The sequence below is a fragment of the Apodemus sylvaticus genome, chromosome 2, assembly GCF_947179515.1.
Source record: "Apodemus sylvaticus chromosome 2, mApoSyl1.1, whole genome shotgun sequence".
Taxonomy (NCBI): domain Eukaryota; kingdom Metazoa; phylum Chordata; class Mammalia; order Rodentia; family Muridae; genus Apodemus; species Apodemus sylvaticus.
This window is the reverse complement of record NC_067473.1, coordinates 163220698-163237449: the sequence shown is the minus strand read 5'-3', so window position 1 is coordinate 163237449 and position 16752 is coordinate 163220698. Positions and strand designations below refer to the sequence as shown.

Below are 16752 nucleotides of genomic sequence, written 5' to 3'. Positions count from 1 at the left end.
TATCACGACTGTATCACTAGAGACAAACTGAAGGGAGTCAGTGGAGACCCTGTTGTTCAAAGGATGACTTGTGGGCACCCATTCTCCTGTAGGGAGCCTGGGGTGTGGCTGGTCCCACCAGGCCTGAACAGAGGAAGGCAGACCTGTTGCTTAACCTCCTGAGGTTTGGTTGAGGTAGGGACTCCGAGACATGGCTAACATGACACTGAAGAGGGAATGCTAAGACACAACTTACATGGCACATAACCTTGTCCTGGGTGCAGAACAAACTGTGAAGATCTACTGGGAATCTGGCTACTTTGCCTGAGACTTCAGCTGCATCTGCAAAGTCAGAACCCAAGGGCTTAGCCCAACCGAAGCTGAACCCCTACCATCTGAATGTTGGGAGACACAGCAGGGGTAGTGTGGTTTGTGGAGAGGTCACAACAAGGAGCAGGAAGTAACATGTGGCAGAAGATGGAGAGACTAGAAAGAGCCTGCTAGAGAAACAGGAAATAGAGCTAGGATTATCTGGAGTCAGAACACACTCTGGGAATAAACCACCTTTTACCTGAGCAAATGCAGACCCAAGATAGAAAGAGGTGACAGAAAAGCCAACCGGCCACATTTGAGAACAAGAAGAGGGACAGTGTCCCAGCTTCAGCCTACCGAGAAAGATCCAGCAATTCTCCAGAGGCCTGGAGGGGCCCCTGGTCGAAGCTGAGCTTATACTTGTATAATATGCATGTGATTAGTGGAAAAGCTTAATTTAGTAGTTTAGTAAATTCTATTAGCAGCTTATCTTTGGCGTATAATTAAGCTATTTTTAAGCAAATCTTTTTGGCTCAAGGCTCCAGTTACAAACCTTAATGGAACACGGTCCACATAAAATATACCCCAGTCCATCAGATGGTAGAACATTTTGGGTAGATGCTAATATGCCCAGGAAAACAGTTGTGCTGGTTTTATATAATTGCATCCCAGACTAGACCGACTAGAGGGAGGGTGGAGAGCCCAGAGTGAGTCCTGGTCCTGAGGCCATCTTGTTGAGTGGAAAGCTGAGACACCAAGACAGAGAGGGACCCTCCCCACCCGCAACCCAGCAGCCAGTGTAGCAGCCAGTGTAGCATCCAACAGTGAGATACAAAAATCCAAACAAAACCCAAATCACAGTCTCCATCCATGCAAAGAGATGACAACTATTCGGATGGTGTGAGGCAGAGCTGGAGTGAGCTCTTCTCTGTGGGTCTGTGGGAAAGGCAGTGTCAGTTGGGAGGCACACCACACTGGACACCACACACACACACACACATTAGGGGCGCGGCGGCGGGGGGATACCAATACCTAGCTCCCAGGCTTTCTGAATTGTGCCACAGTCTCCATCTGGCAGACATGAAATCTCTGCCTTCTTCTTTTCCTTCCCCTATCTCTCCCTTTCTGCCCTTCTCTCCATCTTCCCCCTAAACCCTCTCCATCTTGATATTTAGCCCAGGCTGGCCTTAAACTGAAGACCCTCCTGATTACTTGGATTATCTTTACTGTGGATTACTATCAACCTATCTCCAAGACTTCAATCCAAAAGGCCACTCGAGGCCGTAACACCACAGAAAGATGTGGTGCTCCTCGTTTCTGGCCTGGCAGTCCTGCCCAGACCACACAGGGGCCAGCGTTAATACACTATCATGGGGAGCATGTGTACAATGGGGCAGGCCAGAGGCTGTCCTGGATGGCAATGCTGCAAGCCCTGGCCTTCAGTGTTCTAGAAACTGCCTTGACTCCCGGGCCCCCTCCACACCTGCTACTGCTCCTTAGACCACTACATTAAAACCCCACAGCTCAATGGGGAATCTGCTGAGAACCTGCCAGAGCAAGTTAGGGGCGTGGTTCCCTCCAGGAGAAAACACTCCTGTGTCTACCGGAACTCCTGGCCTGCTGACCCCAGCACTTGTCGTGAAGTTATGCACTGCCTACGGGTTACACCTTGGCTATCTTCCACGTTCCTCTGCCAGAAGCTGCTGACCCCTTTGGGTACAGCACGCACACCTCACCTCCTCATAAGCCTTCAGGGAGGCGGCGCTGCACTCACTTGCCTAGGAACGGTAATCTCTCTGGCTGCGCTGAGTTGTGTCTCCCCTGGACTCATGTTCAGTCCAACAGGCGGCAACAATGTGCAGATGCTGGTGAGGTGGCGACTTTGTCCCTGCCTTCAGGAGAACCTAGGCCCAATGCTGACACCAAGAAGACCCAGCAAAGGGATAGAGTACACCCAGACAATGGGGCTCAGACAGCTAAAGCCACCATAGGGAGCCTTGGCCTTCACGGCTCTCACATCTCTGTGGTGAGCACCTGAGGTGGACAGGCAGGAAACCTTCCTTGTTTCACTGAAGAGGACAAAACTTGGTTCCTGAGGGCCAGTACTGAGGACACATGGCTGGTTAGAATCAGTACTGGTTCTAAACTAAGCATTCAGAGGAGGCCGATAAAGGAACCATTAAGGAAATGGCCTTGGAGCTGAGCTGCCTGGGTTCAAATCCCAGATCAGTGCCTTACTAGCTGTGTGACTTTAGCAAAGTTCTTTCACCTCTCTGTGTCCCAGCCCCTACTTGTGTAAGGGGGGGGGGCAATAATCATAATGCCTAACTCACAGGCTTTCTTAAGTCTTTCCATCAAGTTCTGGGCCTCTGCATCTCTGCATCCGACCTTCAGCCATGAGACAAAATGGGTTCCCTCCCCTCACCTGCAGACTACTTGATACAGGCAATGTGGATTCAGATCCACCCAGGTCTCCACACCACGCAATCTCTAAAGTAAATAAGGTGAGAATAAACCAATCTTGCAGGTAATGGGAGATTTTCCTCTTGCTTGCCCCGGTAATTGAGCCATTGCAGCCCGTCTCTTACTTTCTGGTGCTCCAGAGAGTTAAAAGGGGAATGAGGGTGTCAGCCTGGTCAGAACCATGAACGAGACTTCTTAGAGGGAAGGTCCCCCGCTGGATGTCAAGTGGGTCCTGGCACACCTGCAAATCCTGTGCCCAGCCTCCACCATCTCTCTTCTCTGGCTAACTCTGCCAGGGCACAGAAATCACAGGTCCAGGAGGGCACTAGGAACATCGGGATGCTGAGCCCGCCAGGTCTCACTGCTGCATGAAGCACCATTTCCACAGCAGTGGGTTAGAGAGGCAGTGAACTGTGACCCTCCAGATTGCATGTGCTGAGATGTAATCCCCATTGAGGGATAAAAAGAGGACAGAATCAACCACACACACACACACACACACACACACACACACACACACTGGGCCTGCTTTGTATATGGTAGGCAAAGGCTCCTCACTGAATTACACCCCCAGGCCTTTGTTTGTTTGTCTGTTTTGAGATGGGGTCTCATTGCAGAGCTTAGGTTTGTCTTGAGTTTTCTAGGTGGCCCCGGCTGACCTCAAATTCAAGATCCCCCTGCCTCAGTCTCCTGAGTACTTGAAATGACAGGCAAATACAACCACACATAGCAAGAAGGCGGGATCTTGAGCCAAGTCTAATGTTACAAGTAGGACCATCAAAAAGTGCCTAGGATTAGACACGGTTTAGTGTAGGTCTCACAGGGTTGAATCCTAACAGTTCCTTGTCTCTTGCTATGTGATGCCCTGTCCCACTGGGATGATTAAATAGCCACCGTCAACCAGACTGGATTTGGAGTCACCTAGGAGATACACCTTTGGCTGTTTCCAAAGGGTTTTAACTGAGGAAGGAAGACTCACCTTGCAAGCAGGCAGCACCATTCAGTGGACTGGGGTTCTAGGCTGACTACTAAGGAGAGAGCCAGTGGTTACCAGCACTCATCTCTCTCTGCTTCTGGCTGTAGATGTGGTGTGACCAGCTGCCTCTCCTCTTGCAACCATAGCTAGATCTATTCTTGCTACAATGCTTTCTCTGCCATGATGAACTGTATCCCTAAACCCGGAGCCAAAAACAATCCCTTCCCTCCTCAGAAGGCTTCTGTCGGGTGATTTGAACCAGTGGGACCTGCAGACCTGGACCTGAGGCCTCCAGAATGACAAGCCAGAATAAGCCTATTCTGCTTCAGACTCACAGAGTCTGGTGTTCCCTTACCACCAACAGAAAATCAATTGAGATTCGCTCCCTCCCACAAGCTCTCAGGCCTGGCCTCCTCCTTTGTCTGTCCCAGGTAAGCCACCTTTTAGAGTGACCTTTGGCCCAGGTATATGATAACAGAACCCCTGGACACTGGAACTTGCTCCTACTTTTCAGAATCTTCTAGACATGCCTGGGTGTGGTAGAGCATCCTAGAGTCTGGCTCCACCCAGCCTGAGCCTACTGCCACTGTGGCCCCCTCCCGCCCTCACCTGACCAGGATGTGTCAACAAGCAATGAGAGAAGAAAGTGTCCTGCTGGCGTTCTGAGGAAGCCAGAGCAGGGTGCCAAAATAAACCGACATAGGGAACGTGTTTTCTGCAGAAGAACCCGCCACAAGAGAGAAAACCCTATGTTCCTCTCTCTCTCTCTCTCTCTCTCTCTCTCTCTCTCACACACACACACACACACACACACACACACACACACATACACACGGCTTTCCCCCAGGGCAGGAAAGGGCCTGCAGGACCCCTTCCTAACATCGGCCTTCAAGAGACACCAGTATATTACCTCAACCCCCAGCACCCTGCTCTGACAGGACACAGCACTCACCAGGCCAGGCCAGAGCAGGCTGGTGGCCAAGAGCAACTGTTCTGCATAAAGTGTGCAGCTGGCTGAGCGTGGGGCCCACACGTGCTTCCTCCTGTGGCCACAGGTGAAGTCACATGAAAGGCGCCATGGAGAGTAGCTGCGAAAGGGAGACAAAGCCTGGGAGGTGACCCTGAAGTGCCAGCGCGGACAAGAGGTGCTTACGACACACCCGGGCTCTGAAACAGCCAGCTTGCCCGGGTTTGAATCCTGCTCCACCATTGCTTTTCAAAGGGAGCAGAGCAAGGAAAGGCCATGAGGACAGCGTGGTTCGCCTCCCGCCTCCTCAGCTAACTTTTCTGCCAACGGGAAAGTGGGTTTACTAGATGTGACTGGGACACAGTCACGTCCTGGAGTGGTTGTCATGGGACACACAGTCGCATCTTGGCTCAGTTGTCATAGGACACACAGTCACATCTTGACTCCGTTGTCATGAGGACACACAGTCACATCTTGACTCCGTTGCCAGGAGACACACAGTCACATCTTGGCTCAGTTGTCATAGGACACACAGTCACATCTTGGCTCAGTTGTCATAATGACACACGTGACATAATACAGTCACGTCCTGGTGTGGTTGTCATGGGACACAGTCACATCTTGGTTCAGTTGTCATGAGGACACATAGTCACATCTTGTCTTGGTTGTCATGAGGACACATAGTCACATCTTGTCTTGGTTGTCATGAGGACACATAGTCACACCCTGGCTCCGTTGTCATGAGAACACACCACCACTCCCTAGCTCGGTTGTCATGAGGACCAATAGCATGGCAGGATTCACATTCTTCCTAGGGTTCTGTCACTCTCAAATGTCCCGGTTTGGACAATACTTCATAAAGTCACCTTGCTCTTGTACGCATTATGTTGACCTGGCTATCTGTTGCTTCCTGAGTGACAGAGATCTAATATGTACATCACCGAAGATGGCTCTGCCAAGGCCAGCAGCTGCCCATGTCATGAACTTTGTAACTCTCGCCTGTTTTCTCCACCCTTGGTCTTCCCTCCCTCGGCTCCCAGTTACTTCTTTTGGGCCTCTTCTCTGTCTGTTTTGTGGGTTCTGTAAGTCCATGCACAAATCTTGCCTTTACCTGAGGCTTCCTGATCCTGCACACTCCAATGGGCTGAGGGTACAGCTTTCTCAGTAAACTGTGCTTTGTCAAATTATTCTTAGAAAAAGCAAGACTCAGAGAGGTCAAAGAAGTGACATGAACACTGGAAGGACAATGTATGCTGGTGTGTGTATGAATATATGTGGTGTGTATGTGTTTGTGTGGTATATGTATGTGTATGGTGTGGTGGTGAGGTGTGTATGTGCGGGACATGTGTTTGTGGGTTGTATATATGTATGTATGTATGTATGTATGTATGTATGTATGTGGTGTGTGTATGTGTATATCTATGTGGTGTGTCTATGGCATGTGTATATATGGTATATGTTTGTGGGGTATATATATGTATGTGATATGTATGTATGTGGTATGTATGGTAAGTGTGTATATGGTATGTGTTTTTGTCTTGTATGTATGTGTATGGTGCGGTGGGGGTTGGAGTGTGTGGTTCATGGTATGACATGTGTGGTGGTATGTGTGTGTCTACAGTGTGCATATGTGCTATGTGTTTTTGTGGTGCTTGTAAGTATATGATGTGGGGGGTGTATGTGGGGGTGCAGTGTGCGGTATGTGTGTAATATGTGTTTGGTGTGTGTGTGTGTGTGTGTGTGTGGTGTTTGTAAACTGAAGAACAGAGATCACTGGCTGGAAGCGGTGTGTCTGGTGCTGGGAGTGTTTACATACTACCCCGGGCTGTGAGGTGACAGGGCCGCAGGCTGCTCTCCAGCGCAGTTGTCTCCATGTGGAGGAGGAGAAGGCAAAACCTGAGCGTTGAAAATCTCAGGGTCCAGACCCATTTCTGTCAGTCACTGACAACTGACCAAGACTGTGATTTTCTAAATTTACAGTTTCCCTATCTGTCCTTCCAGCACCCGATGCTATAACCCTGTGGCTGCCCTGCTCCTCCCGCAGCAAGTCATGATATTCTGCAACTGTATATTTAGCCCTTTTATGGGAAGACATGGAGGGAACCAACATATGGGAAACTATGACAAATGGAAGTAATTCTCCCTCAAGGAAATCCCTGTGCATTGCAGTCACACTGTGTGGGAGGAAAGCAAGGGGTGCTGGGAACACAGAGACGAGCGCTGAGTCGCTGGAGACTGCCCGACACCCTCACCCCTGCCAAGCTTCCCCCAGACATCCAGTGTCCCAGCAGCCAGTGGGCGCAAGCTCCCTCCAAACAGCAAGCTAAGCAAGGGTCCACCAAGTTCCTGTCCCAAAGCTGGGCTTACTGCAGGCTGAGGTGACAAATGACAAGTCTCTCAGCACCCACACACCTGATTCTGGACCCACAATCTCTATAGACCAAGCACAGAACCAGATTATCTTCAAGGTCTCCTTCCTATTCCTCCTCCTCCTTCTCTCCTCCTCTTCCTCTTCTTCTTCCTCCTCCTCTCTCTGTGTGTGTGGGTGTATGTGAAGTGCACTATGTGCTCTCTCCCCCCTCTCTTCCCCCCTCTCTCCCCCCCCTCTGTGTGTGTGTGTGTGTGTGTGTGTACATTTAAGCATCCACAGCATGTGCATGGACAGAGGACATGTCAGGACTGAGTTCTCTCCTTCCCCCATGTGGGCTCCAGGGATGGAGGTCAGGTCACCAGGCACAGCAGTAAGCACCCTCGCCTATGGGGCCATCTCACAAGCTCCTCCCTCCTCTTAAGTCCTGATACTTGGTTCCTGACTTACACAGTTACTGGAGTGGGTCTACCTGTGGTCTCAGATCCTGTTTCCCACATATTTGCTGTGTGAACTTGGAAAAAGCACCTAACCTTTCTGACTCTAGATTCTTCCTCTATAGTCTGGGAGGCCACACCTCTTTATTTTTATTTATTTGTTTATTTATTTTAGCATTCCCCAATCAAAAAATTGCAGTGTATCTTTCATAGGTGACTATTATCCATGAGGATAATAGTTCATTCCACCTGAAGAGGACCGTGAATCTGGCCCCTCAAGCTGCGCTCTGACTTTCTAAGAACAAATTGTCCCCGGCCGCTCCCCCCTGTGCCTGCGTCACTGATAACACTACATTTTATATACTGGCTTCTTCCAGAAATAAGGGACTCACCACCTTACCTGAACCTGTGCCAATCAGGTTCTTCCTCTTGACCTGTCTGTCAGCTTTGTGGACACCCACTCATTGACACTTTCTGCCTTCTGAAGTCAAAGGCTAATATTGTAGGGATCCCTGATTTCCTCCACAGAGGCAAACTGGGCAGGTTCCCCTTAGGGGGATTATGTGGTTAGTGGAAAGATGCGTGGATTGTGAGACTTTCCTGAAATGAGGGGTAGACGTCACTGTGCTCTGGTACACTGTTATGTGGCACACACACACACACACACACCTGGGATAAATACAGCACAGGTCCTCTGAGTCACACAGCCAGATCACAGCACCAGCAGGGATCAGGAGGAAGCTAAGCCCCAGAAATCCTCCACCCACATCTCTCCCTCTGCCCTCGGAAGGTTTTGGTCTTTTTTTTTTTAACTGTCTCTCCGAGTTTGCTTTCAGGTGAGGTCTTACCCCTGTGCTGGCCCACGTGCCAGCGGCTCCCAGCAGCTCCCCGTGCCAACCAGCAATGTGAATTTCTAGTCACTTCACCACTAAGCCTTAGTTTCCTCTATAAAACCCGAGTCTGGGTGTGACTGGAGAGGTCGAGGCAGTCGGAGCTCTTTCTAAACCCTGGTGCTCCTGAGCTCTTATAACCCCTCTCAGGGTGTAGGGCAGAGGGCCTAACCAGGCCTAGGGACGCCAAGGCTGAGATGCTTGTCCCTGGGTACATGCAGTCCAGGCCAGCCTCTCCCTTGATCTTCATGTGCTTAGCTGCTCTGCAGGAAGTGCGGCCTCTGCTGCCCAGCAGAGGGGTTTGGGGCGAAGCCTCCCAAGACCTTCCTCGGATTACCTGGTGGGAAGTCCAGTGCAGTTGTTCGAGTTGTCCCCCAGCCTTGTGGCTCGCAGCTGTCACGAATTCGCGCCGCCGAGCAGCAGGATCTGTTCCGCTTGTCCCCGCCTCCCGCTGCAGGCTGCATGGCTGGTCCAGCTCCAGCAGCGCCCCCCTGTGCGCGCTCCAGGATCTACACCATACTGTGGGGTCCCAGCCTAGCCAAGCAACTTGTGACTGCCACCAGCCCGAGGTCTGGGTGGCGAGGGCGGGGCTGTCGCTGACTGTGGAGCCTAAGACTTCCTGCGCCCTCCTTTTGATGGTCCTTACAGGACCCTTGCTCGATGAGCCAAGGGATTCTGTCTCCAGATCCTCTCGTTGCAGAAAAAGCCAGACATCAGTCTGGGCTTTGTGGTCTTGCTGGAGAGAGCTCACTCTCCCTGAAACACCAGCCCCAGCTGCTCTCTTTGCACTTAGAAACCAAGGGGATTTTGTTCTTGGTGTTTGTCTGACCTTTCTTATGTATTCTACCGTGGGCAGGAATGCTTGTTCAATTAAAGCCCATGCAACACGTGCTTTTAAACAAAGCACTCAATAAATCTTCAAAGGCTTCCACACTAAAGGCTCACTTCAGCCCCTGCTCTCTCCCAGGCTGTAAGCTCATCTTCCAATCTCCCCATTTGACCCTCAAACGCACAGCTCAGCACCAAGCTGCTGCTACCTGTTGCAAATACCAGGCGTCCTTTCTGGCTGCTAAGACCTCTTTGCCCAGAATCCCCCTCTTTCTTCTCTTCCTGTTGGAACCCTACCCATCCAGGCTCCCAGAAATATCAGTTTAGGGAACCTTCCCCAGACACTGCCCCCTCAGCAGAAGGCCTGTCCTCTTCTCGCAAGTTTATATATTACCCTCCCACCCCCAACACACATACCCTACATACATAGAAACACACTCTAAACCCAGATCACAAATAGATGCTCCTACTCTCGGTACAAATTACTACAACGTAATTTCTGCTTGCAGCCAGCCAGCGGCTAGTTCACCATCCCACCCCATCCCAGGGGTCTCAGAAGGGGTCAATACCCGCTCACCCCTCCCCTCAGCAGCTCCTGTTCTGTGTCCTGGTTTTCCCTTCCATGTCAAGGAGAACACTTGCTTGTGTCAGCCCCCATTTGGGACGGGACAAAGTGACACAGAAGTCTGAGACCTGGGCAGCTGGACAGCAAATCTAGGACTCAGGGTTGTGTCAGATGCGTCCCTCAACCTTCTCAATCAGCTAAACTGAGAAAGGAGGCCTTTTCATCACCACAGCCCAAGACAAGAAGGGACTGCAGAACTCACCTGATGCAAAGCCACCTCACCCCCATTCTACAGAGGAGAAAACCGAGGCCAGAGACATTAAGTTAGAGGCAACTAAGGTCATGGCCACGGACATTCTCGTTACTAATGCCTCTTCCTTCTCAGGCGCGGGCTGGCTTCCCTATCTCCAGCCACCCCATGGGAAGGCACTCATTTGCCTCTCACAGCTTCATGAGCTATTAATCGATTAATTGGTTAAGGCATTAGCAGTCAAGAGCCCAGACTGAAGCCCACAGATGTGAGCCCCCATCTTGGCAGCTACAGCCTTGGCAAGTTATTGAACCTCTTGTCAGTGGATGGCTATGGATTCTTGTATCATAGAAGTTCTAACCCTAGACCTAAGTCTCAGGAAACATCACAGAAGGGAAGGGAGGTTGTAAGAGCCAACAGACCAGACTGTCTGCTGCAAGATAGCGTCTCTGGGCTATGACTGGGATCTGCACCCGTGAAATCTTAATGCTATGGTCACCCACCCAAACAAGACTGCACAATGACATCAATTGATCCCAACATGGAAGTGGGAAATCTCGCAAGACCTCACCCTTAGATAAAGAGCTACAGGCAATGAATGGCTGTGAGAATAAGGAAAATGTGTCTTCTTCAAGGACAAGTCACCTGCTAGGTTATCCAACCCCAGTGGTCAGCCCTAAATACATGAACATGTAAACAACAGGAACAGAATGCAACATGTCGTATTTTTATGTGCACTTTCGTGTATGGGTGTGTGCATGTCTACAACATCGAAGAGGAGGTCGCAGCATTGGGAGAGGGTTTAGGGGCATGAGAAGAGTTGGGGGAGGAAGAGAGTGGGGGTGGAAATTATGTAGATGAAGTCCTCATGTATGAAATTCTGAAAGTAATCAAAATAAACGTTAAAGAGGGATGCTTGAGAATGCTGGCAAATGTGTCTTTTAGGAGGAGTTAGGCTGGAAGCTGGCACAGTGGACAACATCAAGGTCTCCTTTCTTACTGATGCTTGTGGTCACGACCAGTCACCCTCTGTCAGGTGGAGTACCAGGCTCAGAATGGCTGTGATCAGCTGATGCCGTCTAGGGCTGCAGGAACATATTCATTTTTCTCTACCAATTAAAGAATTAATAGGCAATTAACAAGTCAACATACTCAGCCTTGAATGAAAGAAAGATAAGAATCCCCAATTCCGGGCTGGAGAGGTGGCTCAGTGGTTAAGAGCACTGACTGCTCTTCCAAAGGTTCTAAGTTCAAATCCCAGCAACAACACGGTGGCTCACAACCATACATAATGAGATCTGACACCCTCTTCTGGTGCGTTTATAGACAACTACAGTGTACTTAGATATAATAAATAAATAAATAAATCTTTAAATAATAAAAATATAAAAAGAATCCCTCGATCTCCATGACTATATGGCCTTCACAATCTGAGGCCAACTAACCTCAACCTTCTTTATTCTTGACTGGACATCTATGAGGAGGCAAATAAGACCTCCGCAAGGCCAGCTTTATTGAAGTGTGACCTATGAACTCATATATAGTGCCTGCAATTAGAAGGACTTGATACTTGATTCACTTTCCTGCCATCACATTCTTGGACGATGTTAATACTTTTTGGAACAACAGACCCTGATTCTTATTGTATATTGGACCATGCAAATTAGATACTTAGTTGGGGGCGTGGCCTTCTCCTTAGGAATACTCAGCATTGCAGGAAGACTGCCCCAGGGCTGAACAGTGCAGCAGTGCACTGTGACAGTGGCCACAGAGAGGCAGGGAGGTGTGGACAAAGGAGAGGGGCTCAGCCGATGAAGCTTAGGCCAAGCAGTACTCTCCAGCTACATAACCTTCCCCGATGCTAGCCACGCGTACTGGTTCTTTGTTAGGACAGCTTTGGTTCAGAGAGAGACTGTGGCCTTAAACAGAGGCTGAAACCCAATGGCCTGGCAGCCACTGCCAGGTCTTGACAATAATAGGTATATCCAGAAAACATATACTCAGGAAGTCCTTATTCATTCCTTGTGCCTCTTACCCACAATTCCTTGCTCACCGAAACTCCCATTGGCCTTTGGTTGCCTCCGCCTGCCCAGGCCCAGCCAACCTCAGAAAAAGGACAGAGGCAGTCACCCATGATGAAAAGCAAGCGACAGATGTCACGCAAAGGACACAAGTGTCTGGGGAGCGGATCTACATCCCGCTGGCCTTCATGCATGACATCTAGGAGGCATTTGAGTCCTGACAGTTAAGGGCGTGCAGACGGGGAAATGCATATGGCAAACCCAGGAAGTCTGAAGATCACTGGCTAAGAATAAAGATTGGTTGCTGGTGGTTTGCCTCCACTCTTGTTTAGGGGGGTACTGTGAGGTGAGAATCAGAGGGAGAGGCTCTCAGATGTGCAGAGGCCAAAGCCAGGAAGCTGGTGCAGCAAGAGGGATGGAGAGGGAGCAAGAGGCAAAGACCCAGGTTCAAGAAGATTCAGGAAGGCGGAGAGAGTATAGGTGAGTGGGGGGAGCTCTGGAGACTCAGAAATGGGGTAGAAACGATGGTGAATCAGCAAGGAGAACCAGGTTGTGGGAGGGAGTGGAAGTCCTGTCTTCTCTGGGACAATAGAAAGGGGCTCGGCATGAAGTGTCAGCATAAGGGACCCTCAGGCACTTGTGGTGTAAGCTTTTCCTCTGCTGGAGCTTGGGACAGCCTGTCTCAAGTCTGGCTGGGTTTGTTGTTGTTTGTTTGTTTTGTTGTTGCTGCTGCTGCTGTAACAAAATACCTAAGGCTGGGTAAAATATACAGAAAAGAGGGTATGGTTCACAGTGTGAGAGGCCCAAGAGTCTGCTTAGCTCTGGAAGAACGTTCCGGTTACAAAACAATATGGTGGATGGCATCACAGTGGAAGCGTGAGTGCGTGCAAGGGGGAAATCTCACAGTGTGACAGAAAGCCGCAGAGATTAAGAGGCCAGGCATAGTCTCTTTGAAACAACCGTCTGTCTAGGAAACAAACTGTGGTCTACTGTGAGAACGACATACATTTCTCCTGGAGAGGCACTCCAGTGACCTAGCGACCCTCCATTGTGCTGACTCCTAAAGGTATTGCTGTCTCTCAGTATCGCCACACAGGACCACCTTCCAGAACAGGAGCCTCCAGAGATACTCCAACCCTGTTCAAAGCCTAGCAGGGCTGTCCACTGCTGACTGGGTAAGCGGGCTTGAAAGGCATAAGGACGGCTCTGAGGACAGGTGCTACCCTCTGCCCGAGTCTCCCTTCAGCTTCCCGGCATCCCGGGCTTGGATTTTCTCACTCCCTGGCTATGCTCAGCGTAAGCCCAGTTCTTATTTCTCCATCCTCTCAAGGAAAGATCAGAAAGCCCCTAGTGTTCCGGAACAGAAATTCCTCTGAGGCCCTTATCACAAGTGGCTACAATTGTGTTTCCCACCAGGTGGAAGCCAAAGAAAACAAACAGATCTTTCAATATTGACTCTTCTGGCTCCACACAGAAGCAGCCTCTGGCTTCACCTCCCACAGAAAAGGTCATGTTCAACAGCTGCTCAAAGTGAGGAGCCGGCCAGCTCTACCAAGAGGAGACAACTGTGTATTCACGTCTTCTCTTTCTCCACCACACACGTACGTGGTGGGATTGGTTGGGAAGGAAGGCGCCATTTTGCATGAGATTACAGGAGGAAGTCTTCATGCTCGTAACTGTTCTGAAGAAATTAAGTGAGAATGGGGGTTCCTCCTTGAAGATCTCTCTCAGGCATGCCCTGCCCCCCTTTCTGGGATTCTCAGACATAGAATCTTGCAAGCCAGACAAGTAAGACATGATCAGTGGCTTTCTGCCCTCCAGCCAGCATCCTCTTACTCACAGGAACCAGGGAGTTACTAACGGGAGCCAAAGAGCCAGGCCTGTACAACACAGAGGAGGTTGGCCCAGGGTGACTTGGCCAGTAAGCCTCGGCCTTGCAGGCCACGCCACGAGGATGGCTTCAATTTTGATTTTGATATGAATTGTGCCAAGAAGGTTCATGCATTCAGGGCTTGCTCCCCACCTGGTGGTGATAGCTTGCCAGGCTTTGGAAACTGTAACAGATGCAGCCAGGTGCAGGAAGTAGGTCGTTGGGGATACGTTGTCCCCGGCCCTTATCCGTCATTTTTCTCTTCCTCTTTCTACATCCTCTCTGCCATGAGGTGAGTACCCACAAGCCCCTTCTCCAACTCCCGTGATGATCTGGCTCACCGTGAGCCGAGAATCACAGAGGTAGGCTGTGGACTAATCCCTCAGAAAGCCTAACCCAAATAAGCCTTTCCTCTCCTGAAGTTCCCTAGGTCGGGAGTTTTGCCACAGTGACGAGGAGTGAGATTGATACGGTTTTCTTCTACGGTGTCTCCATCTCCCAGCAATGCCGTCTGTGTGGGAACTGTCTGGCATGGGTTATTATTTTTGCTATGAGAAAATAATGAATCCCATGTATCTGAAGCATAAAAAGGTGTGTGTGTGTGTGTGTGTGTGTGTGTGTGTGTGTAAAATCACAGTGTCTCCTAAAGAAATCGTACTGGCTAAAAATCAAACGCAATTCTGAGGTTCCTAATGCGTTCATACCACACAGCCACAGAAGTAACGGAGAGACGGACAGGGTTGTGTGTGAAAGAAGACTCAGCTCAAGCAGACCATTGTTCACAAAATGTTTGAGGGAGGGAAGTACAGTGTTCACTAATTTTGCTCCTTTATGAGTGCACATATGTTTATATAAGACCCCAACCCCAAGGCTGGAGAAATGGGTCAGCAATGAAGATTTCTTACTGCTTTTCCTGAGGGCCTAGGCCCAGCACCCAGCGCCCACAACAGGCACATGACAACTTCCGGTACCCCCAGCCTCAGGGGACCCAACAGTCCCGTGGCCCCTGTGGGTACCATCACTCACGTGGGGCAGAGGCACGCACACACATGAGCATAAGTAGATCTCAGGAAAACTATGAGACCCTAAAATCCAGCCACAGTATTCTGACTTCTCGTGTAATAAATGTGGACACGTGAATCACAGCAAGCAGGGTGCAGTGTATATCACAGTGTCTTCCGGCCTAGAGCCTGGTGGGGCCAACCAACTCCCAAAACACACAAGGATGAGGGGGAGCTGCAGGCACTGGCATTGCGGAGCACCTCAAAAGGTTTAATTTCTCTGCCATTAAGTCAGGAAACAACAACTATTTTAATAGCATGCTTCTTGCTTTTGATGAGAGAAAACAAAAGTTGGCGTTTCCGAACTGGAACATGCAACCCATAACAGATTTTAGGCATCAAGTAATGATCCTAGCTAACAACTTGGAGTTTAAAGAGATAAAATACAAGTTAACTGATCTATTTAGAAAATCTACAGCTATCTCTTGACCCATTAGAATACAAAAATAATCAAAACAACATCTGTTGATATTATTTCTAGGACAAACAATCGAGACACTATAAAAAATAGTTGAACAGATAGGAAGAAAACACGGGCATTATGAGAGAACTTGGCGGCTGCTTCCGAAGCCTGCACAAATGCGAGAGTCCTCCTGGGCCACGGCTTCCTCCGCAGTGCGCTGTCTCCATGGCTCACAGCCGCCTGTTCTAGGCATAGCCGCAGCTTAGCCCTTCACGGCCCCATTCTGACCATGACCTTAGCCCTTCACCGTGTTTCTCCTCTACCCAGTCCTCCACCCTAAGCACAGCTGCCCAATGAAGAGACTGATAAAGCCCAAACCGGAATCGGTTGATTCCCACAACAACAAAAATCTTCTCATGTATATAGCTTCTGTGTTTGCAGAATGAGACTCAAAAATCTTCAGGCTGGTCTTCACAGCCCTCAAGTGCCTGTCCACACCAGCAGGCTAGAGAGCCCGGTATTGTTTTCCAATAACAATGCCTTGCTAACATGGTTTGCTCTGCCTGGGGGTGGGGGCTCCTTGCCACATCTACACTAAGCCTAGAGAAATGCAGCTCTGGGCTTGCCTGCTGCGGGAAGACTGAGGACATCACTGGGAGCTCACAGCCAGGGAAGCTTCCCTTCAGCCCTGTCCCGACAGAGACACGATCACATCGTTCACACAGCCAAGCTGTTCACTGGCTTGCTGCGGCACAGGAAAATTTGAGAGATCATGAATGTCTGCGACCTCTTAAAAAGTGTGTGTGTGTGGTATGTGGTGTGTGTGTGTATGTGTGTGGTATGTGTGTGTGGTATGTGGTGTGTGTGTATGTCATGTGTGCATAGTGTGTATGTGTGGTGTGTGTGGTTTGTGTGTGTCGTGTGTGTGTTGTGTATGTGTGTGTGGTGTGTATGTGTGGGTGGTGTATGTGGTATGTGGTGTGTGTGTATGTGGTGTGTGTGTCATGTATGTGGTGTGTGTGGTTTGTGTGTGTGTCATGTGTGTGGTACTTATGTGTGTGTGGTGTATGTGGTATATGGTATGTGTGTTGTGTGTGTGTGTGTGTGTGTGTGTATGGTGTGGTGTGGTATATGGTGTGTGTGTTGTATGTGTGTGTGGTGTGTGTGTATGTGTGTGTGGTGTATGGTATGGTGTGTGTATGTGTGGTGTGTGGTGGGGTGAGGGGGTGGAGTGTGTATGTGTGTGTGTCTAGTGTGTGTGTGGTTTGTGTATGTTTGGGGATGGTGGGGTAAGGGGGTGGTGTGTGTATGTATGTGTGTGTGTCCGGTGTGTGTGTTGTGTGTGTGGTATGTGTTGTGTGT

General features: G+C 49.8%; 1 protein-coding gene across 1 annotated transcript in view; it reads right to left on the bottom strand.

The window, feature by feature from the left end:
- Cracr2a (calcium release activated channel regulator 2A) overlaps positions 1-8931 on the bottom strand; it is a 107849-nt gene extending 98918 nt beyond the window's left edge. Inside the window, exon 1 of the mRNA XM_052174943.1 lies at positions 8730-8931. The gene's annotated coding sequence lies outside the window, so the exon portion shown is untranslated. The remainder of the gene's footprint in view (positions 1-8729) is intronic.
- Positions 8932-16752: the final 7821 nt, after the last annotated feature.